Source organism: Oncorhynchus kisutch, linkage group LG22 (genome assembly GCF_002021735.2).
Source record: "Oncorhynchus kisutch isolate 150728-3 linkage group LG22, Okis_V2, whole genome shotgun sequence".
NCBI classification, from domain to species: Eukaryota; Metazoa; Chordata; class Actinopteri; order Salmoniformes; family Salmonidae; genus Oncorhynchus; species Oncorhynchus kisutch.
In genome coordinates, this window is record NC_034195.2 from 12,233,642 (window position 1) to 12,261,115 (window position 27,474).

A 27,474-nucleotide genomic window follows, 5' to 3' on the forward strand; every position below is an offset into this window, starting at 1 on the left:
TACATGGAAATTGCCATTGTGTTGTTCACTTAGACTAATCTTTCCGCAGTCACCTAAGTTGGTGTTATCATAGCGATTGCACAATGCAAAGAGGGGTACTTGTGCCCGTGTTTTCACCAAACCAACTTGTATACAATAGTCTTTCATAAGTTGGCATCTAAACATAACCTGCCACTTGCAGAGCATATCAAGAATTACTTTTGTGTATATATAGTGTATGTGGACACCCCTTCAAATTAGTAGATTTGGCTATTTCAGGCACACCCGTGTCTGACAGGCGTGTACAATCGAGCACAGCCATGCAATCTCCATAGACAAACATTGGCAGTAGAATGGCCCGCATTGAAGAGCTCAGTTACTTTAAACATAGCACTGTCATAGGATGCCACCTTTCCAACAAGTCAGTCAACTTTCTGCCCTGCTTGAGCTGCCCTGGTCAACTGTAAATGCTGTTATTGTGAAGTGGAAACAACTAGGAGCAACAAGAGCTCAGCAGCGAAGTGGTAGGCCACACAGAACGGGACCGCCAAGTGTTATCCTCAGTTGAAACACTCACTACTGAGTTCCAAACTGCCTTTGGAACCAAGGTCAACACAATAACTTTTTGTCGGGAGCTTCATGAAATGGGTTTCCATGGCCGAGCAGCTGCACACAAGCTTAAGATCACCATGTGCAATTCCAAGCGTCGGCTGGAGTGGTGTAAAGCTCACCACCATTGGACTCTGGAGCAATGGAAATGCATTCTCTTGAGTGATGAATCACGTTCTGGCAGTTCGCACGGATGAATCTGGGTTTGGCGGATGCCAGGAGAACGCTACCTGCCCGACTACATAGTGCCAACTGTAAGGTTTGGTGGAGGATGAATAATGGTCCGGGGCTGTTTTTCATGGTTTGGGCCCCTTAGTTCCAGTGAAAGTAAATCTTCTGTAAAGTTACTGCATACAATGCCATTTGATTAAATTCGGTGCACTGATATTATTGGCCTTTTAACGCTATATTGGTATCGACCTATAACTCCACAGATAACTGATTAATTAAAAAAATAGGATGAAAAAGGGGGATCTTATGCTTATCTGAACACTTGCAGCCATTCTCATGATGACATTTTTGTCACAATGTATGAAATCAACATTTGAAGCGTAGTTATTGGACAATTGCTCTTTAGGATGGCATTTATGAGAATTCAGCGTGGAAATGTTTAACTTTTTAATTTTCCCACTGTAAACAGTATATGGCAGTTTTGAATCTGTATCAGACCCCAAAAAACATTGGTCGGCCTATAATTAGATGCCTCAACTATCACGTACACTCATCTCAAGTACCCACTCACGGTGCTGTTTATGACAACTGGTCTGACCTAAACCTGACACATGCACAGTCTTAACACCAGGGGAAAAACAACCTCCTGAACCAAGGCTCAACTGAACCTGTCATTAAGCCTTCTATTTGCTTCATTCACATGGAATCACTGGATCTTTATGGAGGGTTTGTCAGCAGCAGGCATTGCACAAATGTTTACCTGTGAATCGCAGCATTTGTGAAAACCCTCCATTTTAGTTGAGGAATTGTCAAGTAATTTCAGCTCAATTTCAGTTATTTTGAGAAATGTCCCCCCTTTCTCTTGTAGTTCCAGCTCAGTGGAATTAATTTGCAATATCATGGAGTTGGGGTGTGATTCCTCTCTGGAAGGAGTGTGTGTGTGTGTGTGGGGGGGGGGGGGAAGAGAGGAAGAGAAAGGGTGTCGCTCCAATCCAATTTACTCTTATTAATGACTGATTCTGACATTGCAAATGTGTACAACCTTCCATTGTTCAGATATCTAGGTCAACATGACTCTCTTTTCTTCCTGAAAATGACCGGTTTTTAGTAAGCTTTTCCCTCGCTCGGCTCCCATCTCGCTCTCTCTTGGTTATAGTGCCATTCTTTGCTTGCTTTTTATGCTCCGTTCACAAATCTTTCCCATGGGAAACTGTGTTTGAATTAATACCTTTTCAGTTTAAATATATTTTTGTGGAAGGGCAATTCCATGTTAAACGGAATTACACTTTGACACTTTAAAATGTATGCCAAACAAAAGAACATTGATTTCAAACACCATACAACTATGCAACTTTGACCAATTTACACAACATTTCACAAAAACACATTTACTTCACTGTGCAGATGCAAAGTTTGGTTATTTGGTATCGTACTTTTCTTTGCAGATGCAAGGTTTGGTTACAGAATTATAGTAAAATCTCCCTCAGTTTTTTATGCAACCACTTTTTCCCAAAACTCTTAATCTGCTTCGTATTAAGATTCAAAAATGTCTGCAGAAAGAATGGGGTGTCAGCTATGACATGACACCTTGAGTTAGAAAAATATATATATTGCAGTAGGAGAAGTGGATTTACATCCAGTAACGTAATTATGGTAAGATAATTGCATCAAGTTCCTGATGTGTACAGAAATGCACAAATCAATTTGTATTGGTCACATGCACATGGTTAGCAGATGTTAATGCGAGGGTAGCGAAATGCTTGTGCTTCTAGTTCCGACCATGCAGTAGTATGTAACAAGTAATCTAACAATTTCACAACACCTACGTTATACACACAAGTGTAAAGGAATGAATAAGAATATGTACAGATAAATATATGGATGAGCGATGGCCGAACGGCATAGGCAAGATGCAGTCGATGGTATATAGAGTACAGTATATACATATGACTTGTTGGAAACGTGGCATCCTATGACAGTGCTATATTTAAAGTCACTGAGCTCTTCAATGCGGGCCATTCTACTGCCAATGTTTGTCTATGGAGATTGCATGGCGGTGTGCTCGAATGTACACGCCTGTCAGAGACGGGTGTGCCTGAAATAGCCAAATCTACTAATTTGACGGGGTGTCCACACACTATATATGCAAAAGCATTTTAGCTAATTCTTGATATGCTCTGCAAGTGGCAGGTTGTTTAGATGCCAACTTATGAAAGACTGTATAGTATACAAGTTGGTTTGGTGAAAACTTGGGCACAAGTACCCCTCTTTGCATTGTGCAATCACTTTGATAAGCCTATGTGGGAAACTAAATATAAATGTTCATTACTTGTTATGGTGATGTCTTAAGATCCCATTTCCATATGTTTTACCAGAAATCAAAGCTTTTGCTTATTCCATGTTTTTTGAATGGAAAATGGTTAAAAATTCATATTTGCCTTCATTTCTCAAAAACATAAACTCTTAGCTTTCATTTGACACCCAATTTGAAATGCGCATATAAACTTCACATGTTTGTGGTCATGGGTCCATTTTAGATGGAAATGCCTGACTCCTTCGTCTCTTGTGTTGAAAATTCAGACTCAAAACATTTGTTGCTTTCGACAACACTGCATTTGACAAGATGCCATCTAATGAAAACTGCCTTCGTCATCACACAAGCTGTGAAGGTAACTTGATTGCTAGCAGTAATTAGCCGACTTGTGTCTTGACCATGTATCCGCAGCTGTCAGAAGGTGACATCAGATGTACATTTAACAGTATGTAGACTTAATGACGGAGGGTACAAGTGCGTAGGTGTGCACAGGTCCCTGCATTGAAAGAATACGAGTGTTTTTAAAGAAACTGGATGTTGAAAAGAGAACTGTACCAGCTGCCACACATCTTTTTAGCAAACTCACCGTAAATTTCAAGTTACCCAGCTGATACTCTGAAATTAACCTCCGTCTCAAATAGACCCCCTTAAGACACCAAATGGACACATGATCCCATGAACTATATTAGCGCATGCTGCACCACTGTAAGTTACGGACAAGTGCTCGTCAGCTGTCATTACTTGACACCCTGAATCACGTGAATGTCTAAATGAAAAGAAAACAAGGGACTAAGGGGTCCTGCCTAGCTAATGGCACATGGCCAGGAGACAGGGATTGGGCCGCTGAGGGAGGACGAGGTGAGAACAGTCTGAACTGGGTTGGTGGTGAGTGACTGGAACAGTCTCTGGTCCAGGCAAAGCCAGCGGAGCACAAACATATTGAACATAAAGTCACCACCCCACACACTGGGAAACACTTATAAAGATAAATGGAATGTATTGGTTAATCCGTTCCCGACAGCAACCAGGACTTGACAGAGTTTTCCCGACAATTCCCCTTGTGTCTGCCACAGGGTGATCAAATACTGCTGACAACCTGACAAGCCTCTTTATGTTCTATTAGTGTGTATTTTTTAAGCTGCTATCTCATTGACTCATAGGTGACCCATGGGACCTTCTCAATCTATGAAGTAGTATCCTCCATACTGCAGAAACATGACAACTTTGCAACTCATTATGTTATGGCCATTGGAAATCGATATGGAATTTGTGATGTGATTTTAGGGTGTTTTTACACAAGTTTGTTTGCTGTAGTTTGGAACAGAATTCGATTATTATTATTATTATTATTATTATTATTATTCATTTTTTCCCATTAATTGTGAAGACATCAAAACTATGGAATCATGTTGAAACCAAAAAAGTGTTAATCAAGTCAACATACAGTCGTAGCCAAAAGTTTTGAGAAGGGCACAAATATTAATTTTCACAAAGTCTGCTGTATAATGGCAATTTGCATATAGTCCAGAATGTTATGAAGAGTGATCAGATGAATTGCAATTAATTGCAAAGTCCCTCTTTGCCATTCAAATAACTGAATCCCCCAAAAATATTTCCACTGCATTTCAGCCCTGCCACAAAAGGACCAGCTGACATCATGTCAGTGATTCTCTCGTTAACACAGGTGTGAGTGTTGACGATGACAAGGCTGGAGATCACTCTGTCATGCTGATTGAGTTCGAATAACAGACTGGAAGCTTCAAAAGGAGGGTGGTGCTTGGAATCATTGTTCTTCCTCTTTCAACCATGTTTACCTGCAAGGAAACATGTGCCGTCATCATTGCTTTGCACAAAAAGGGCTTCACAGGCAGGGATATTGCTGCCAGTAAGATTGCACCTAAATCAACCATTTATCGGATCATCAAGAACTTCAAGGAGAGCGGTTCAATTGTTGTGAAGAAGGCTACAAGGGCGCCTAAGAAAGTCCAGCAAGCGCCATGACCGTCTCCTAAAGTTGATTCAGCTGCGGGATCGGGGCACCACCAGTATAGAGCTTGCTCAGGAATGGCAGCAGGCAGGTGTGCGTACATCTGCATGCACAGTGAGGCAAAGACTTTTGTAGGATGGCCTAGTGTCAAGAAGGGCAGCAAAGAAGCCACTTCTCTCCAGGAAAAACATCAGGGACAGACTGATATTCTGTAAAAGGTACAGGGATCGGACTGCTGAGGACTGGGGTAAAGTCATTTTCTCTGAATCCCCTTTCCGATTGTTTGGGACATCCGGAAATTGCTTGTCCGGAGAAGACAAGGTGAGCGCTACCATCAGTCCTGTGTCATGCCAACAGAAAAGCATCCTGAGACCATTCATGTGTGGGGTTGCTTCTCAGCCAAGGGAGTGGGCTCACTCACAATTTTGCCGAAGAACACAGCCATGAATAAAGAATGGTACCAACACATCCTCCGAGAGCAACTTCTCCCAAACATCCAGGAACAGTTTAGTGACAATCAATGCCTTTTCCAGCATTATGGAGCACTTTGCCATAAGGCAAAAGTGATAACTAAGTGGCTCAGGATATTTTGGATCCATGGCCAGGAAACACCCCAGACTTTAATCCCATTGAGAACTTGTGGTCAATCCTCGAGGTGGTTGGACAAACAAAAACCCACAAATTCTGACAAACTCCAAGCATTGATTATGCAAGAATGGGCTGCCATCAGTCCAGATGTGGCCCAGAAGTTAATTGACAGCATGCCAGGGCGGATTGCAGAGGTCTTGAAAAAGAAATGTCAACTGCAAATATTGACTCTTTGCATCAACTTCATGTACGTGTCAATAAAAGCCTTTGACACTTATGTGAAATGCTTGTAATTATACTTCAGTATCCCATAGTAACATCTGACAAAAATATCTAAAGACACTGGAGCAGCAAACTTTGTGAAAATGTATATTTGTGTCATTCTCAACTTTTGGCCACGACTGAACACTACCGTTCAAAAGTTTGGGGTCACTTAGAAATGTCCTTGTTTTCCATGAAAACATAGATGAAATGAGTTGCAAAATGAATATGAAATATCATCAAGATATTGACAGGGTTATAAATAATGATTTTTAATTGAAATAATAATTGTCCTTCAAACTTTGCTTTCGTCAAAGAGTCCTCCATTTGCAGCCAATTACAGCCTTGCAGACCTTTGGCATTCGAGTTGTCAATTTGTTGAGGTAATCTGAAGAGATTTCACCCCATGCTTCCTGAAGCACCTCCCACAAGTTGGATTGGCCCGATGGGCTCTTCTTAAGTACCATACAGTCAAGTTGCTCCCACAACAGCTCAATAGGGTTGAGATCCGGTGACTGTACAGGCCACTCCATTACAGCCAGAATACCAGCTGACTGCTTCTCCCCTAAATAGTTATTCCGTAGTTTGGAGCTGTGCTTTGGGTCATTGTCCAGTTGTAGGAGGAAATTGGCTCCAATTAAGTGCCCTCCACAGGGTATGTCATGGTGTTGCAAATGGAGTGATAGCCTTCCTTTTTCAAGATCCTCTTTACCCTGTACAAATCTCCCACTTTACCACCAACAAAGCACCCCCAGACCTTCACATTGCCTCCACCATGCTTGACAGATGGCGTCAAGCACTACTCCAGCATATTTTCATTTTTTCTGTGTCTCACGAATGTTCTTCTTTGTGATCCGAACACCTCAAACTAAGATTCGTCTATCGATAACACTTTTTTTTCCTAATCTTCCACTGTTCAGTGTTCTTTTCCCCATCTAAATCTTTTTTGGGGGGGGCCAGTCTGAGATCTGGCTTTTTCTTTGCAACTCTGCCTAGAAGGCCAGCATCCTGGAGTTGCCTCTTCACTGTTGACGTTGAGACTGGTGTTTTTGCGGTTACTATTTAATGAAGCTGCCAGTTGAGGACTTGTGAGGTGTCTCAAACTAGACACTGATGTACTTGTCCCCTTGCTCAGTTGTGCATCGGGGCCTCCCACTCCCTCCCACTTTCTATTCTGGTTAGAACCAGTTTGTGTGAGAGTGGTACACAGCGTTGTACAAAATCTTCAATTTCTTGGCAATTTCTCGCATGGAATAGACTTAATTTCTCAAAACAAGAATAGTCTGACGAGTTTCTGAAGAAATGTCTTTGTTTCTGGTCATTTTGAGCCTTTAACCGAACCCACATGGTGGTGCTCCAGATATGGAATAGTGCTAACATAATTGCAAAGGGGTTTTCTTGTGATCAATTAGCCTTTTTAAAATGATAAACTTGGAATAGCAAACACAACATGCCATTGGAACACAGGACGGTTGCTGATAATGGGCCTCTGTACGCCTATGTAGATATTCCATAAAAAATCTGCCTTTTCCAGCTAGAATAGTCATTTACAACATTAACAATGTCTACAATGCATTTCTGATCAATTTGATGTTGTTTTAATGGACAAAAAATTGGCTTTTCTTTCAAAAACAAGGACATTTCTAAGTGACTCCAAACTTTTGTGTGTGTGTGTACACACTGTATTTCCTAAGCTTTCTTATGTCTTCTAGATATCTTCTAGATATATGACAGACACTTCAAAACCTTATTCCTTCTGTTATTTATTGTGTTTCTATGGGCTATAGTAGTAGTGGCCAAATTCAATATTTTATAAAATATAGAAAAAAGGTTTGCTACCTAAAGGGGTCCTGAAATTCCAAATCCAATAGCTAAATGATTCATGGTATGACTTTCTTAAAACAACTCCATATGTCAGTATGTCAGCTTAGACCATTAAGAATTAATCAATTTCTCCCAGTAACAACCAATGATACTGCACACTTCTGGTTCTTTTCCTGTGTTTAGTCTGGACTGCATTCTCACCTGTATCTAACCACACCAGGGTACCGAGACAACCCTTTTTAAGCGAACCAGTGAGTTGTTTGGAGCGCCCCTGAGTGCGGATTTGAGTTTTCAGACCTGTCCAAACGAACTGAATATAGGTTGTAAATGCATCAAACATCCTTGGTGTGAAAGCCCCCTTAGTCCTACTGTAGGCCTATGTTTCCATGGCTTCATTGCTCCTAATTGAGTGTGAGGAGTTCGGACAGTTTCCTCTCACTCAGTAATGGTGGCCTGTTCACACAAATGCATGTATACACTAAGGTAATGGCTTATTCTGTCTTTCTACTCACTGCTGCCGGCTGGTGGAATGGTTCTGCTCCATTCACTTTTAATTGCCTTAAATTCCCAATCTCTGACTGTATTTTTGTGTGCGTGGAGAAGACGAAACTACTGCTTCAATGGGTCCACCTGCCACAACAGGAGTAAGGGTTGGTTTTGTTTCATTTGAAAAGCTACCTTGTGATCTTGGCACTCTTTCAAGACGCGCTCCCTGCAGTCCAAATCAGAAACTGAAACCAAGGTTAGCTTATTTGACCTAACAAGGTGTGGTTGCCCTGTGGGCAGTTGTTCTTTGATACCCTTCTACACCAATCAGAAACTCGTTGGGAAAAAGCCCAAATGCTAAAATCAGTTTTTGTGATGTTTTTTACTTGGTTTGTTTTGTATTCTTAACTCTTTTACTTTATTGTAGTGTACAAATATTGTATGATTACTTCAGGAAAATATATATATACATTAGCTAGCATGCCCAATGTGTGAACTGAGAGTGTCACAGCTGATTTAGCTCATTCAAGATAACATGCTACAGATTAATGAAACAGACACAGAATAATTAGCTAGCTAATGCAGTAGTATAAAGTTGTCATTTACACTCAACAATGTAGTTATAAGTGGGTCGGATTTTCAGTTAGTCTACAAGTAGTCGTACGCAGGCACAAGTTTTTTTTACGACGTTGCTTGATCAATGGGTAGGCCTATTAGTTGGCCAACATGAGTAATTCCAGCAGTTCAGAATGATTTAGATTTTAGGTAGCAAAGCAATCGATATCCTATCCTAAACTTGCTGGGTAGGTGTAGATGAATTGTCTACCAATACAATTACACCAATCCACTGCTTTTAATCTCCGAGGGGGTATGAACAAGTGCACAGGCGAGATGGGTGTGACTTGGGATTTGGCTCATGTCATCCTAGTAACTTCAAGTACGCAGTCTTCCCGTTTTTATAGTTAGTCATCGATCATCGTTGAAGCTGACTTCTCAGATAAATAACGATGTTTGATTTAGCTAGCTAGTTGTCATTCTTTTGAGCAAAGCTGCCAGAATGCTCTGAATTACTGGTAAACATATTTTACGACTGGTCCCATCGGTCACCTCAACTTGGATGGCGAGATGAGCGAGCATCTTGACTGAGGAGCAAGGAAGGTATGTTAAAAGCTAGTTAAGTACACAATGCATTTGTAGACTTTACTATATGGCCTTCTACCTGCATCTACTCTGTATTTGTTCAAGGTAAGCTATAGCCAGTGTTGTTGGAGTGACTGTACTATTCAAGACAAGTTTGAAGATGAGCTGCTATAGTAATGTTAGCCTAAATGTTTCACTGACTTTCACCAGATGTTTGTTTCATCTCATTATCCCACAAAAGAAATGAACTAGCTAACAAGTTAATGTTAATTCACTCAGAGGGAGGGTGAGCTAGAGATGAGACATAAATATTTGAAGAGGGAGAGAGCCACTTTGTGTGTGTTTAAAACATTTGGGTCTCCATGACAATTTACTTTATTGTGGACCCAAATAAATAAGACTGATAAAGCACTGATGTGTTTTTCCCCTCAGGGTAAGATGAAGGGAATGGGCGGGCTCATAGAGCTGGTGTCCAGCACTGGCTCTCAGGTGTTCGTCACCATGAAGCACTCAGCTAAGGTAAGAATGATGACCTAGTAGTTAGTTTGTTAGAGAGAGAGAGAGAGAGAGAGATCAGCCCACAGTCAATGCACAACACTACCCAGTCACTTGATATGCCTCTACAGTTATTTATGTTTTGTGTGAGTATTTGTATTGTTTTTTACTTTGCCTGTATGACAAACTCATTTCATCTTCTCTCAGCAGATGAGATTGTTCTTCCTGGCCATGGAGACGACGGCAACTTGTTCCAGTAACCATTCCTGCAAGCTGAATTGAAATAATTGTTCATTATTTTTGCCATCTTTCATGCCATCCAGTAATGTGTATAGTCAAATCAAACTGATCTTTCTTTAATGTTTGAGTTTTTATATTGGTTGTTGACAGTTCATAATCATACTTAAATGTATGCTATATTTCTCCAATTTAAATGTGTCTATTATTGTATAAAAATGTATTCTAGTAATGATTATTTAATGCAAACAATACCAGCAGTTTAAAAAATAATAAACACATTGCAAATCTCTTTTGAAACAACCGAGCTGAGTGTTGGTGTTTTTCTCTCATGCCTCTCAATGGAATTAGATTAAAACCGAATAAAACTTTGAATGTTGATCTTTTGAATGTTGTTTTCTCAATTTTAAATGAATTAAATGTTAAAATCTCATAACTCAGGCACTGCTGAAGGTATCTCAGTGATAAAAAAAAATAAAAAAAATCTGGATTTGGGACCATTTGTCGCTTTTCAGAACTATACAAAACATTTAAAAAGTCAAAATATCACAATGTGAAGGGTTTCCCTAGGCTGCCACACGTGTGTCGTTCAAGTCAAAGTGTGTGTGTGTGTGTCTGACAAACTGGTATTGCAAGGGGCATGTTGCCTGCTGTAGTTGTTGGCTTAGTGCCAGCGTTTCTTCCCCCTGCGGGAGAGCATCACCGGAGCATACCTGCGCTAGTTTACCAAACTGACACGTGACAAGGACTCACTCCACTTCAGAGGAGAATGGGCAAAGTGACTCGCCTGGGAAAATAAGCAGCTGATAGTGGGTGGGAATTGGGAACAGAGGGTGGGTCGCCCAATGCCAGTGCTGGGCGGGGCTAAATGTCAACACACGGGAGTGTGTATAGTGTCTGTTTACACGTTGTATTTAGGTCATTCTGAGTGACAAAAGCACTTGTGTAAACACAATGCTTCCAGTATGAAGTTTGGCCTGTGTTTGCCCTTCCGTGCAGACCAAAAACGGGCGAAGTGAGCTTGCGTTTATACAGGACCTCCAGCCCTCACCTACCATCATCCAATCATGTCAATGCGGAGCGGTGGGTATGGAGTTCAATTTGGCTTCTGCAGGCCTTCGCAATTGCGTCACACCATCCATATGGCTCCTCCAAACATGTTTTTCGGCTCAAGCATACGTTGTTTCAGACCTCCATTCTCACAAGGTAGAGTTTACAGTGAAGGGTTGTGAAATGATTAACATTAGTTAGATTCCCTGTCAAAGAAAGTTTCTTATTTCTGAAAACGTGCGAGCTGAGGTTCTTCTAGTTCCCACATGCACAAGGCCAGGCATTCCCTCTGAAATCCAGCTCTGCTCATGATTTAAGGCATTTTAATTAACTTCGGACAAATGTGCTGCAATTAGCTACAGACGTGCTAGATTTTATGAGCGGAAAACTCTGGAATATGTGGAAATAATAATTGCAATGTAGGTCAAAACTGAAACTCCCCTCTTGCAATAGCCTTTTTAAGTCTCAACATCGTGAATCCTTAAACAGATGTCATGCTCAGTGACATCTGGTTAAGTTTCTATTCTTTTGATTCCTGCATGGCCTTGCTGTAGTCTAGAGAGAGCTACAGTACTTATAAGCAGGGGACATCTATTCTATGCTACTTTGAAGAACACAATGTTGCTTTTTTGGGTCTGAGGTTAGCCTTAGCTGAAAGTGTAATTAATTAGATCACAATGCAATGGTGCTGCTACACACTTTTTATTTACTCTCCGGCAGCTCCGTTATCTAAATATAACCCTTGACTGCATCATACAATACAATGGAGCCTGAGGCTAGATAATCATGGTGGCCTCGCACCAGTTAATGGCCTGCCCAAGGGAGCGGGCGGTCTGATCCCAGCGTCAGATTGGAAGGCCACCCTATTGAGTTAACATCACTCTGTTATAAAAATTAAAAATTAAAATCAACCCTTGTATAAGTGGAGACAGTTTTAATGGTCACTCAAACTTGCTGGCTAAACCAGCAGTGCTCTTTGTGCCCGGCTCTAATTACTGCCAACTAGAGGTCTTCTCGTATCCCAAAAATGAGATCCAAACAGAATTGGATGCACAAAATTTAACTCCAGACCCCACAGGATCCGGTCATGAAAATAATATAATAATCTGACCTGAAACATGTCCGTGTAGAGGGAATTGGATTAAAATCGGGTTGGGTCTGTATCCGACCCAAATGAATCTAAATGTTTTGGACTCAAATTTTCGGTTGTAGGCCTGTCTAAAATATTGTGGTCTACAGCTTAGTATTTTCATAATGACATCTCTATAGTTGGATGGAGAACATTTGAGGTTTTTAGAAATGTTTATGTTATATATATTTTCATGTGACCATTGCGTGCCAGACTGAGAGCAGCGAGTAATTCATTTTGTCTAACCTAATATTCTGTTCTTTTACTTTGCAACATTCAAATCTAGCCTATTGCACTGTTTTGATGAACATTGATCTAGACAATAAGGTAGGCTACAGTCTGTTTGACCAGCAAGCTCCACCCTGAGACATGCCTATATAGAATACTGTAGACCCCACAAAAAACTAGAAAGAGATGGAGCAAGAAGAAGAGTAGAATAAGAGAATGTCAGCAGGATAAACTAGAAAGAGGTAGAAAAAGGGGTGGTAGAAGAGGGTGGGAGGTAGGAATCCTTGAGATTTCTGCTTGTCATTCAGTCGTACTGACAAAGAAGCATTGCTCAGGGATGGGTTGGACCATTCATCACTCCGCTTCCCTCTGCTTGCAGAATCAGGTTTAAATATAGTATTTGATGCAAGCTCTTGGATCAGCTCACCCTCTTTTTCCGCACTGGCCCCAACAGTAAAAGCAATGACATCATGACTAATAGGGGCTGGCTGTCTATCCCATCCTTTGACTTCTGCTGCTGAGTGCCAAGCGATTGCAAATATGAGTCCCTCTCAATGCCTAACCAGACCATTCTATCTTCCAACTGACTCTGATCTCCACTGAGACATTGTGTGCCCGCTGTTATGGTAACAGAACGAGGAAGACTATTGTGCTTGGCTCGCGGGGTCGGCCTTGCCTTGCCTGAGGCGTTGCTGGAGGGTAAGCCATCATACTAACGGTTCAGCTGGTTCAAAACATTTTCTCTTCTGCGAACTGCGGTGATAACAGCCCAGTTTTGAACAAGAGCCCAGTCGGAGAATGAAGTGAACTAGTCATTATTCTCCTAATCTCCCTCGATAAGGCTCATTCATTATGGGAATATGTCCTTCTCTCTCACACTGGAGATGAAACAAACGTTGTACTGACTGTGCATGTACAGCAACTAGGCCTACTGCTTGTTGAACTTTGGGAACGTTGGTCGTCTGAAAGCCGCCAAGTTTCCTCCAGGCTCTTGGAAAGGTCACGGTGAACTCTTGGTTGCTGCTGCCTTGGGAACTGGGCTTGTTCCAAAGACATGCTCCACAAACCACTGCAAACAGTCTGCCCTTTCCTGCTCTGCTCAGCCCATGAACAAGCTCTCTCTCTGGGGCTAGAGGGAGCTGGAGGGGAGTGGGTGGGCCTGGTGCAAGCTTTGCGAGGAGTGTGGACTGAGCCACCACTTGCATGCTTAATGAATTGCCTGGACTCTTGTCTCAAAGTGAGAAGACCTCCACTGCTGTTCTACTTGATATTCAGTTCAGACATGGATTACTGGCAACATAATTGGTGCTGTTGTGTGAGAACTAACCTGGTCCAGATTGCTATGTGCTTAGCCAACTCCCCTAAACTTGATATCTGTATAGGCAAGATGTAGATGATGTGATCCAAGTGGTCGTGTCCTCACGTTCAGGATGGGGTGATTACTGTATGTTTGATGTGGTTTGAGGTTAATAGCATGCATATAGGCTATGGTTCTAGTTATGAAAGGGATGACTAGCTTTCCACTGGAGCACGAGATCAAAGCCTGGTTACCCCTTCCTTGTCCAGGCGGTTTTACCTCAACTCGCCTCTTCAAGTTCTCCCCCCATTACCTCACTAGGAGGCAGCTTTCAAGAAAGGTAATCCACCAATTTACCCAATTTAGTTCCTGTTAATATTCAACCAATATGATAAATTGAAAGACATTTGTCAATTTTCTTATTCCTATAGGCATACATTTATCCATTTGAGTTGTCTACTGTATTATGGTTTAAGACTGTTATCAATAGCATTATCCTAGCATATTGGTAAACATCTGCTCTAGACCACGGGTTTAAAGACTGTGTTCACATGGACCCATTTACCCGTTGGCCCACACAGAAATAGCAGCTCGTCAATTAGACACAGAGGAAGGAATTGGTCACGGTTAAAAACGGAAGCAGAGGATGGCAAGGGGAGCATTAGCATGAATACCCTGATGTTTATTTGAGTGATTCCTCACGAAACGCACACAAAAAAATACCTTGATTTTTTTTTTTTGGGGGGGGGGGATTTTCACGAAATGTAATCCATAGAATAGTCCTTTGGAGCAAATATTGTTCACATAGTTAATTCTAAAGATTTTATTTCTATTAATAACGGGAAATGAACAGCTGAACAGAAAGACTCATGCCAAATTACAGAGGAGGAACTTATTGAGGCAATTAAAGCCTTTAAGTCCGGGTTAACTCGAGGACTGGATGGCATACCAGTTGAGGTACTGTATACCAAACCTTATGTCATGCACTCAGAGGACCAATATTAGCATGGTTTACCCACTCCTATAAAAGTGGTAGATTATCAGACACGTAACCAGGTCTGATTTCAATATTACTGAGAGAGTCCGGTTGGTAAATAAAAAGATCAATACAAAATCAATAATAATTGTGGTCCCTTATACTTCAGTGTTGTGACGCATAAATTCTAGCATAGTGCATATAATTAAAAAGGTATTTTCGGATATTATTCATCCCGTTCTTCTCTGCAGATCTTCTCACGCTCTGTCAGGTTGGATGGGGAGCGTCGCTGCACAGCTATTTTCAAGTCTCTCCAGAGATGTTCAAACTCTGGCTGGGCCACTCAAGGACATTGAGACTTGTCCCGAAGCCACTCCTGCATTGTCTTGTTGGTTTTCATGAAGGATCTCTCTGTATTTTGCTCAGTTCATCTTTCCCTCGATCCTAACTAGCCTCCCAGTCACCTGCCGCTGAAAAACATCCTCACAGCATGACGCTGCCACCACCATGCTTCACCTTAGAGATGGTGCCAGGTTTCCTTCTGACGTGACGCTTGGCATTCAGGCCAAAGAGTTCAATCTTGGGTTCATCAGACCAGATAATCTGTTTTTTCATGGTCAGAGTTCTTTGGGTACCTTTTGGCAAACTCCAAACGGTTTGTCATGCTCCTTTTACTGAGGAGTGGCTTCCATCTGGCCACTCTAAAAATAAAGGCCTGATTGGTGGAGTAATGCTGCAGAGGTAATCCCCCCCCTGCAGTAGTGCTGCAGAGAGAGATGGTTGTCCTTCTGGAAGGTTCTCCCATCTCCACAGAGGAACTCTGAAACCCTGTCAGAGTGACCATCGGGTTCTTGGTCACCTCCATGACCCAACGACCTTCTCCCCCGATTGGTCAGTTGGCCAGGTGGTTCCAAACTTCTCCCATTGAAGAATGATGGAGGCCACTGTGTTCTTGGGGACCTTCAATGCTGCAGACATGTTTTGGTACCCTTCCCCAGATCTGTGCCTCAACACAATCCTGTCTCTGAGCTCTACGAACAATTCCTTCAACCTTATGGCTTGATTTTTGCTGTGACATGCACTGTCAACTGTGGGACCTGGTGTAACAGGCGTGTGCCTTTCCAAATCATGTCCAATCAATTTAATTTACAACAGGTGGACTCCAGTCAAGTTCAAACATCTCAAGGATGATCAATGGAAACAACAGGATGCACCTGAGCTCAATTTCGAGTCCCATAGCAAAGGTTCTGAATACTTACATTTTTTTTGCAAAAATAAATAAATAAAATAACAGTTTTTGCTTTGACATTATGGGGTACTATGTGTAGATAGTTGGGAAAAATATTTAATAAATGTTTTAATAAGGCTGTAACATAACAATGTGGAAAAAGTCAAGGAGTCTGAATAGTTTCTCAATGCACTGGAGATAATATAAGACAGTTACTTGAAACAATACAATAACAATATAACACTATGACAATTCTGGGAAACCATGCCTGTTATTCATAGCTGACTTTGAAAAGGCTTTTGATAAAGTACGACTGGAAATGATACAGTTGAAGTCGGGCTTACATACACCTAAGCCAAATACATTTAAACTCACAATTCCTGACATTTAATCCAAGTAAAAAATTCCCTGTCTTAGGTCAGTTAGAATCACCACTTTATTTTAAGAATGTGAAATGTCAGAATAATAGTACAGAATGATTTATTTAAGCTTTTTTTTTCTTTCATTGCATTCCCAGTGGGTCAGAAGTTTACATACACTCAATTAGTATTTGGTAGCATTGCCTTTAAATTGTTTAATTTGGGCCAAATGTTTCGGGTAACCTTCCACAAGCTTCTCACAATAAATTGGGTGAATTGTGGCCCATTCCTCTTGACAGAGCTGGTGTAACTGCATCAGGTTTGTTGGTATCCTTGCTCGCACACGCTTTTTCAGTTCTGCCCATAGATTTTTTATAGGATTGAGGTCAGAGCTTTGTGATGGCCACTCCAATACCTTGACTTTGTTGTCCTTAAGCCATTTTGCCACAACTTTGGAAGTATGCTTGGGGTCATTGTCCTTTTGGAAGACCCATTTGCGACCAAGCTTGAACTTCCTGACTGATGTCTTAAGATGTTGCTTCAATATATCCACATCATTTTCTTTCCTCATGATGCCATCTATTTTGTGAAGTGCACCAGTCCCTCCTGCAGCAAAGCACCCCCACAACATGATGCTGCCATCACCGGGCTTGCAAGCCTCCCCCTTTTTCCTCCAAACATAACGATGGTCATTATGGCCAAACAGTTCAATTTTTGCTCCATCAAACCAGAGGACATTTCTCCAAAAAGTACGATCTTTTTCCCCATGTGTAGTTGCAAACCGTAGTCTGGCTTTTTTTTATGGCGGTTTTGGAGCAGTGGCTTCCTTGCTCAGTGGCCTTTCAGGTTGTCAATATAGGACTCGTTTTACTGTGAATACAGATACTTTTTTACCTGTTTCCTCCAGCATCTTCACAAGACCTTTTGCTGTTTTTCTGGGATTGATTTGCACTATTCGCACCAAAGCACGTTCATCTCTAGGAGACAGAACGCCTCTCCATCCTGAGCGGTATGGCAGTTCCGTGGTCCCATGGTGTTTATACTTGCGTAATATTGTTTGTACAGATGAACGTGGTACCTTCAGGCATTTGGAAATTGCTCCCAAGGATGAACCAGACTTGTGGAGGTCTACAATTGTTTTTCTGAGGTCTTGGCTGATTTCTTTTGATTTTCCCATGTCGTCAAGCAAAGAGGCACTGAGGTTGAAGGTAGGCCTTGAAATACATCCACAGGTACACCTCCAATTGACTCAAATTATGTCAATTAGCCTATCAGAAGATTCTAAAGCCATGACATAATTTTCTGGTTATTTTCCAAGCTGTTTAAAGGCATTGTCAACTTCTGACCCACTGGAATTGTGATGCAGTGAATTATAAGTGAAATAATTTGTCTGTAAACAATTGTTGGAAAAATTACTTGTGTTATGCACAAAGTAGATGTCCTGACCGACTTGCCAAAACTATAGTTTGTTCACAAGACATTTGTTGTTTGGTTGAAAAAGGAGTTTTAATGACTCCAACCTAAGTGTATGTGAACTTCCGACTGCCTGGAATATTTCACATTTGGATAATTAAGTGTATAGTAACCCTAGGTGTAAAATAGTAAATAATGGCTACTTCTCAAAGTATTAAACTGTCGCCGTATAACAAGGTTGTACACTATCGGCATATCTATTCAATGTCCATCTAAATGTTTATTATTCAAATCTGATCCAACAATTATATCAAGGGGCTATAAATCGAGGGCTTAAAAACCAAGCTGTCGTTGTATGCTGATTCATGTTTTTCAAATTTTTTTGAGCCTCTGGATTACAACCAGGTTATGATAAGTGTGTGTATGTCACGACTTCTGCCGAAGTCGTTGCCTCTCCTTGTTCGGGCGGTGCTCGGCGTTCGACGTCACCGGTCTTCTAGCCATCATTGATCCATTTTTCATTTTCCATTGGTTTTGTCTTGTCTTCACACACCTGTTTTCAATCCCATTCATTACCTGTTGTGTATTTAACCCTCTGTTTCCCCTCATGTCTTTGTCAGAGATTTGTTTTTTGTCAGTGTAGTGTTTTTTGTATAGGTGGGTCTTCTTACCCATATTTGTTTATATTCATTTTTCTATTTAGTGTTATGGAGCATGTTACTTGGACATTTATTAAAAGACTCCATTTTACACTCCGTTTGACTCTCCTGCGCCTGACTTCCCTGCCACCTATACACATATATCTGACAGTGTACAGTACCACAGTGTTTTCAGTACCATTCAAACATTTGGACACACCTACTCATTCAAGGGTTTTCTTTATTTAAATTATTTTCTACATGGTAGAATAGTGAAGGCATCAAAATGATGAAATAAACCATATGTAATCATGTAGTAACCAAATAAGTGTTAAACAAATACAAATATATTTGCGATTTATGATTGTTCAAAGTAGCCACCCTTTACCTTGACAGCTTTGCACACTCTTTGCATTCTCTCAACCAGCTTAACCTGGAATACTTTTCCGACAGTCTTGAAGGAGTTCTTACTTATGCTGAGCACTTGTTGGCTGCTTTACCTTCACTCTGTGGTCCAACTCATCCCAAACCATCTTAATTTGGTTGAGGTCGAGGGATTGTGGAGGCCAGGTCATCTGATGCAGCACTCCCTCACTCTCCTTCTTGGTCAAATTGCCCTTGTACAGCCTGGAGATGTGGTGGGTCATTGTCCTGTTAAAAAACAACTAATAGTCCCACTATGCGCAAACCAGATGGGATGGGGGATTGCTGCAGAATGCTGTGGTAGCCATGCTGGTTAAGTGTGCCTTGAATTCTAAATAAATCACAGACAGTGTCACCAGCAAAGCACCTCCACACCATCAGACCTGCTCCTCCATGCTTCATGGTGGGAACCACACGTGTGGAGATTATCCGTTCCGAACCAAATATGAACGCAACATGTGAAGTGTTGGTCCCATGTTTCGTGAGCTGTAATAAAATATCCTAGAAATGTTCCATATGCACACAAAAAGCTTATTTCTCTCAAATTTGGTACACACATTTTTTTATATCCCTGTTAGTGAGCATTTTTCCTTTGCCAAGATAATCCATCCACCAGACAGGTGTGCCATATCAAGACGCTGATTAAACAGCATGTTCATTACACAGGTGCAACTTGTGTAGAGGACAATAAAAGGCCACTCTAAAAGGTGCAGTTTTTTTCACTCAATACAATGCCACAGACCTCAAGTTTTGAGGGAACGTGCAATTGGCATGCTGACTGCAGGCACGTCCACCAGAGCTGTGGCAAAATAATTGAATGATAAGTTCACTACCATTCGCCACGTCTAACGTCATTTTAGAGTATTTGACACTGTGTCCAACTGGCCTCAACCGCAGACCATGTGTATGTGTGAGGGATTTGCTGATTGTGAACAGAGTCCCCCATGGTGGCGGTGGGGTTATAGTACGGGGAGGCATGAGCTATGGACAACGAACACAATTGCATTTTATCTACGGTTATTTGAATGCACAGAGATACCGTGACGAGATGCTGAGGGCCATTGTCGTGCCATTAATCTGCCACCATCACCTCATGTTTCAGCATGATATTGCACGGCCCCATTTCACAAGGATCTGTACACAATTCTTGGAAGCTGAAAATGTCCCAGTTCTTCGATGGCCTGTATACTTCACCAGACATGTTCCCTTTTGAGCATGTTTGGGATGCTGTGTACAACAGCATGTTCCAGTTCCCACCAATATCCAGCAACTTCGCACAGCCACTGAAGAGGAGTGGGACAACATTCCATACCCTATAATTGCAAAATAGTTTAGATTTTTGATGTTCCGATTCCATGGCATGTGGTTTAGGAACTGATACTCAAAATGGCGCGTAATTTAAAATTTCGTTTTTCATTTTAAATTATACAAAATTCTTGCAACAATAGAATTTTAGAAAGATGGGGGATACAACCATCCCAGCTCTGCAGATTTTGTTGCGAAGACTCAGGATCATTAGATCATTTGTTTTTGTACTGTCCATATGTAGCTTGTTTTTGGTCGTAGGTTCAGGAATGGCTGAAGAATTGCAACATTTACCTGGAATTAACTCTGCAAATAGCACTGCTGGGTGATCTGAAAAGTCAGTCAGTTGATCAATAATATAATGATACTCTTTGCTGTTCACTTGTGCTGAAAAGATGGGAGTTCCATACACTAATGGCTCGGTATAATACTGTATGTTTCCTTGAATTTGTTCTAGTGTGGAAAAAAAGACCTGGTGGCGTAAGTGCTTTTTGTAAGTTGACTATGCAAACAATTTGGAATTCCTAACACATTAATGTCTCTTATAAAAACAAGAAGTGTCACATTCAGTCTTTCCTCAACTCTTTGCCAAGAGAGACAGCATGCATTGTATTAATAAAAGCCCTCTGATTACAATGAAGAAAAAGTCATGCGAGTTTGTTCTGGGTCAGCTGCATCTTAACTAGGTCTTAATTTGTAGCACTTGACCATAAAACTGCACAATAATCAAGATGAGATAAAACTAGAGCCTGCAGCACTTTCTTTGGAGCTTCTCATTAAGGACAGACCTCCCCCATCTTTATAACCATTGAATCTATATATTTTGACCATGACAGTTCTCAACTTGTTCAACAGCCACACTATTCATGACTACATTATAGAATTTAGGGAATGATTTGTACCAAATACAATACTCTTAGTTTTAGAGATGTTAAGGACCAGTTTATTACTGGCCACCCATTCCAAAACAGACTGCAACTCTTTTCTAAGGGTTTCATTCACATCATTAGCTGTGGGTTGCTGGTGTGTACATGGTTGAATCATCAAATCAAATGTATTTATAAAGCCCTTCTTACATCAGCTGATATCTCAAAGTGATGTACAGAAACCCAGCCTAAAACCCCAAACAGCAAGCAATGCAGGTGTACAAGCACTGTGGCTAGGAAAAACTCCCTAGAAAGGAAGAAACCTAGAGAGGAACCAGACTATGAGGGGTGGCCAGTCCTCTTCGGGCTGTGCCGGGTGGAGATTATAACAGAACATGGCCAAGATGTTCAAATGTTCATAGATGACCAGCAGGGTCAAATAATAATAATCACAGTGGAGTAAATGTCAGTTGGCTTTTGATAGCCGATTCAGTGTATCTCTACCGCTCCTGCTGTCTCTAGAGAGTTGATAACAGCAGGTCTGGGACAGGTAGCATGTCCGGTGAACAGGTCAGGGTTCCATAGCCACAGGCAGAACAGTTGAAACTGGAGCAGCAGCACGGCCAGGTGGACTGGGGACAGCAAGCAGTCATCAGGCCAGGTAGTCCAGAGGCATGGTCCTAGGGCTCTGGTCCTCCGAGAGAGAAAGAAAGAGAGAAGGAAAGAAAGGGAGAATTAGAGAGAGCATACTTAAATTCACACAAGACACTGGAGAAGACAGGATAAATATTCCAGATATAACAGACTGACACTAGCCCCCCGACACAAACTACTGGAGGCTGAGATCTCCACAAAGATCTCCGCCACGGCACAACCCAACCGGCCAACCCAGACAGGAAGATCACGTCAGTGACTCAACCCACTCAAGTGACGCAACCCTTCTAGGGATGGCATGGTAGAGCACCAGTAAGCCAGTGACTCAGCCCCTGTAATAGGGTTAGAGGCAGAGAATCCCAGGGGAGAGGGGAACCAGGCAGAGACAGCAAGGGCGGTTCGTTGCTCCAGTGCCTTTCCGTTCACCTTCACACTCCTGGGCCAGACTACACTCAATCATAGGAGCTACTGAAGAGATGAGTCTTCAATAAAGACTTAAAGGTTGAGACCGAGTCTGCATCTCTCTCATGGGTAGGCAAACCATTCCATAAAAATGGAGCTCTATAGGAGAAAGCCCTGCCTCCAGCTGTTTGCTTAGAAATTCTAGGAACAGTTAGGAGGCCTGCGTCTTGTGACCATAGCGTATGTGTAGGTATGTACGGCAGGACCAAATCGGAAATATGGGTAGGAGCAAGCCCATGTAGTGCTTTGTAGGTTGTGAATCATCCAAGTACATGGACACACAGTAGAGGGCTTAGAGAGATTCCCTGCAGTACACCATACTTTACGTGGTTGACATTAGAGAAGCTTTCAATCAATCATCAGTCATTTGTGTCAGTGCAGTACATATTGAGTGTCGTTCTCTATAAGCATGCTGAAAGTCTGTTGTTAATTTGTTTACAGAGAAGTATCATTGTATTTGGTGAAACCATTTCTTTTTTTACAATAGTTTGCTAAGAGCAGGCAGCAAGCTGATAGGTCTGCTGTTAGAACCAGTGAAGTGACTATTCTGTGCTTCCAACTTTGTGGCAACAGTTTGGCCAAGGCCCTTTCCTGTTTTAGCATGACAATGCCCCCTTGCTCAAAGCGAGGTCCATAGAGAAATGGCCATAATTTAGGAATGAGATGTTCGACGAGCAGGTGTCCACATACTTTTTATGGGGATTTTTTATGTCACAGTGCCTTGCGAAGGTATTCACCCCTTGGCATTTTTTCCTATTCTGTTGCATTATGACATGATTTTTATTTGGATTTCATGTAATGGACATACACAAAATAGTCCAAATTTGGTGAAGTGAAATGAAAAAAATAACTTGTTTCAACAAATTTCCCAAAAATTTAAAATAAAAAACTGAAAAGTGATGCGTGCAAATGTATTCACCCCCCTTTGCTTTGGAGCCCCTAAATAAGATCTGGTGCAACCATGTACCTTCAGAAGTCACATAATTAGTGAAATAAAGCCACCTGTGTGCAATCTAAGTGTCACGTTATCTGTCACATGAGCTCAGTATATATACAGATGAAGTCGGAAGTTTACATACACTTAGGTTGGAGTTATTAAAACTCAAATTTCTTGTTAACAAACTATAGTTTTGGCAAGTCGGTTAGGACATCTACTTTGTGCATGACACAAGTAAATTTCCAGATAATGATGTCATGGCGTTAGAAGCTTCTGATAGGCTAATTGACATCATTTGAGTCAATTGGAGGTGTACCTGTGGATGTGTTTCAAGGCCTACCTTCAAACTCTGCCTCTTTGCTTGACAACAATGTAAAATTAAAAGAAATCAGCCAAGACCTCAGAAAAACAATTGTAGACCTCCACAAGTCTGGTTCATCCTTGTGAGCAATTTCCAAGCAAGCTGAAGAACACCATCCCAACCGTGAAGCCCGGGGGTGGCAGCATCATGTTGTGGGGGTGCTTTGCTGCAGGAGGGACTGGTGCACTTCACAAAATAGATGGCATCATGAGGAAAGAAAATGATGTGGATATATTGAAGCAACATCTCAAGACATCAGTCAGGAAGTTCAAGCTTGGACAATGACTCCAAGCATACTTCCAAAGTTGTGGCAAAATGGCTTAAGGACAACAAAGTCAAGGTATTGGAGTGGCCATCATAAAGCCCTGACCTCAATCCTATAGAACATTTGTGGGCAGAACTGAAAAAGCGTGTGCGAGCAAGGAGGCCGACAAACCTGACTCAGTTACAACAGCTCTGTCAGGATGAATGGGACAAAATTCACCCAAAAATGTTTTTGGTGTATGTGTATGTAAACTTTTGACTTCAACTGTAATTTACATGCATGCATACATACATACATACATACATACATACATACATACATACATACATACATACATGGTGTGCAGTGTGAATATATGGTCTGTTTTATGGTAATTTGGTAAAAATCCAATTTGTAATTTGCTCAGTACATTGTTTTCACTGAGGAAATGTCCAAGTCTCTGTCTCTGTCAGAGAGTGTCTCCCATTTCCTCTGTGTGTTCCTGCCAGCTTGAGAGAGAGTAGCGGAGATAAAGGAGAAAAAAATGAGGGACAAATGAAGTGAGAAAAAAGGTTGAGAAAAGAGAGGGATGGATGAGAGAAAGAGAAGCCGCGGGACAGACCATGAGAAATGGGGTTCATTCAAAGCCAAGAGAAAGAGGGACAGAGAATGGAAGTTGAGTGCAACCACGAGCGAGTGAGAGTATTGTCATTCTAAAATCCTTAAATGGCCATCCTTTTGTTGTCATTTTTCTTTAGGACAACCACTGGTCTGAAAGGATCTGATAGTTGAGAACAAAAAAGTTAAATCCTCTCAGCTCTTTTAATCTACAGCATTAGTGGTTGGAGTGTAAACAAGGAGGGGCAGCTATTCTAGATGATTGGGAAACAGACCAAGAGGAAAGTGACAGAGCGAGACAAGGAGAGGGATCAGGAAAGAGAGGGAATTTATTTATGTATTCCGCACACAGCAACGCTGCCCCTTCAGCGTACTCTGGAAATAGAATCCCCAGCAAAACAGTGCAGCAACCCCACCTACACAACAACCCTCACACGTGCACAAACATACAGAAATGGTAACACTTATGCAGCCACCACCTGGAGAGCGGTCCATCCCGACAGTAAAGGGCGAGGGGTGAAGTTTTTCCTCCCTGGGCGTGACCCCATGTTGAGGGAGAAGCTGGAGGGGTGTTCAGGGGGAGGACATGTCCTGTGCCCTCTACGCCGAAATTTCCCCTCACTTCCTGGTCCCAGACCACAAGCAGACAATAAATAGGCATGTTAGTGTTGGACTCCAGTTCAAGGAGACAAGTCATGTTGAGCAACCCGGGCCCTCTTAGAAAGGAAAAAATGAAAAAGGATTTAGCGTAAACAGACCTCCGACCTGGCAGTCTCCACTTACTTCAGCACTTTGTTCCTCACTCCTGTGTAGGCCTACAGTGCATCCAGTGCAGTGCAGTGCATCCAAAGCCTTATATAGCATTGTGTCTGCTGGAGCGGCCTCTAAGGAAGGTGAAATCAGAATGCCATGCCTGCAGATGGAGACAAATTGAGGTCAAGGCAAGATCTTAACCCGCAGTACTGGTGAGAGTCATAGGGTTTTAATGAAAAATAGGATTCAACAATGCTGTCAGAATGGAAAAAAAGCTATTGACTTAGTCGGTGAGGGGGATGGAGTTTTTTTTACATTATCCTTATATTCTTCCAGTGAGTCAGGGTTTGTCTCGGAGAGAAGTGTAGCGTTGGGCGTGTCACTGGGTGTCAGTGAAGATGAGGTTGAATAATTGGTAATTAGTTAGCCTAATATTGTGTAGTGTTATTTGCTGCAGGCCCAACATATTCCATCAAGACCAAACGTAAACAAATCTAAAAGGCCTTTGCCTTGTGGACAATCTCACTAGATCTCCATTGTTAGATACAGAAACAATATTGTCTCACCCAATATGAACACACAGGGCATATACCTATGTCAATACTTATTTTTTTATTTTATTTTTTATTTCACCTTTATATAACCAGGTAGGCTAGTTGAGAACAAGTTCTCATTTACAACTGTGACCTGGCCAAGATAAAGCAAAGCAGTGCGACTAACATCAACACAGAGTTACACATGGAATAAACAAACACACAGTCAATAATACAAAAAAAGAACTCTATATACCATGTGTGCAAATGAGGTAGGATAAGGTAGGTAAGGCAATACATAGGCCATAGTGGCAAATAATTAGAATTTAGCAATTAAACACTGGAATGGTAGATTTGCAGAAGATGAATGTGCAAGTAGAGATACTGGGGTGCAAAGGAGCAAAACAAATAACAGTATGGAGATGAGGTTTTTGGATGGGCTATTTACAGATGGGCTATGTACAGGTGCAGTGATCTGTGAGCTACTCTGACAGCTGGTGCTTAAAGCTAGTGAGGGAGATATGAGTCTCCAGCTTCAGTGATTTTTGCAGTTCGTTCCAGCAGCAGAGAACTGGAAGGAAAGTAGGAGGAATTGGCTTTGGGGGTGACCAGTGAGATATACCTGCTGGAGCGCGTGCTACGGGTGGATGCTGCTATGGTGACCCGTGAGCTGAGAGAAGGTCGGGGCTTTACCTAGTAAAGACTTATAGATGACCTGGAGCCAGTGGGTTTGGCGACGAATATGAAGCGAGGGCCAGCCAACGAGGGCATACAGGTCGCAGTGGTGGGTCGTATATGGGGCTTTGGTGATAAAACAGATGGCACTGTGATAGACTGTATCCAATTTGCTGAGTAGAGTGTTGGAGGCTATTTTGTAAATTACATCACCAAGGATGTAGTCAAGGATCGGTAGGATAGTTCGTTTTACGAGTATGTTTGGCAGCATGAGTGAAGGATACAGACCTATATCTGTCTCCCCTTTTGAAGAGGGGGATGACCGCGGTAGCTTCCCAATCTTTGGGGATCTCAGACGATACGAAAGAGGTTGAACAGGCTAGTAATATTGGTTGCAACAATTTCGGCAGATCATTTAAGAAAGAGAGGGTCCAGATTGTCTAGCCCGGCTGATTTGTAGGGGTCCAGATTTTGCAGCTATTTCTGAACACCAGCTATCGGGATTTGGGTGAAGGAGAAATGGGGGAGGCTTGGGCAAGTTGCTGTGGGGGGTGCAGAGCTGTTGGCCAGGGTAGGGGTAGCCAGGTAGAAAGCATGGCCAGCCATAGAAAAATGCTAATTGAAATTCTCAATTATCACAGATTTATCGGTGGTGACAGTGTTTCAGAGCTTTTTGGAGTTTGTGCTACAGGATGCACATTTCTGTTAGGAAAGGTTTATATTAGTTCCTAACTTCCCTGAAAAGTTGCATATCGCGGGGGTATTCGATGCTAATGCAGTACGCCACAGGATGCTTTTGTGCTAGTCAAGGGCAGTCAGGTCTGGAGTGAACCAAGGGCTATATCTGTTCCTGGTTCTATATTGTATTTTCCATTTCTCTTAACAACCTGCTATAACATGCAAACCCCAAGTCTCTGCATTGAGGATGCTAACAGGGCTCTAATGATAAGCTGTCACTAGGTAAACAAGCCCAAATCTTGGGTCGCTGACTAATGACAATCCTAAAATGACAAGATTTCAGTTTCTTATTCTTATTTTTGCCCTATTCATGTACCATTGGCTAATGTGCCTTATCTGGCTGGCTTGAGCGGCAGGGATCTGTGAAGTTCCCCCTAAACGAGGGAGCGGGTAACATAATTCCTCTTTCTGCTTACCTGAGCCCAGTGTGATGCACACAGGGCCACCGGGCCTTGTGCCGCCCAGGTTATTTTTCTATTTATTTAATGTGTTTGAG

General features: G+C 41.9%; 1 protein-coding gene across 1 annotated transcript in view; it reads left to right on the forward strand.

Moving 5' to 3' along the window:
- peak1 (pseudopodium-enriched atypical kinase 1) overlaps positions 1 to 27,474 on the forward strand; it is a 267,608-nt gene that overhangs the window by 31,977 nt on the left and 208,157 nt on the right. The window lies entirely within an intron of this gene.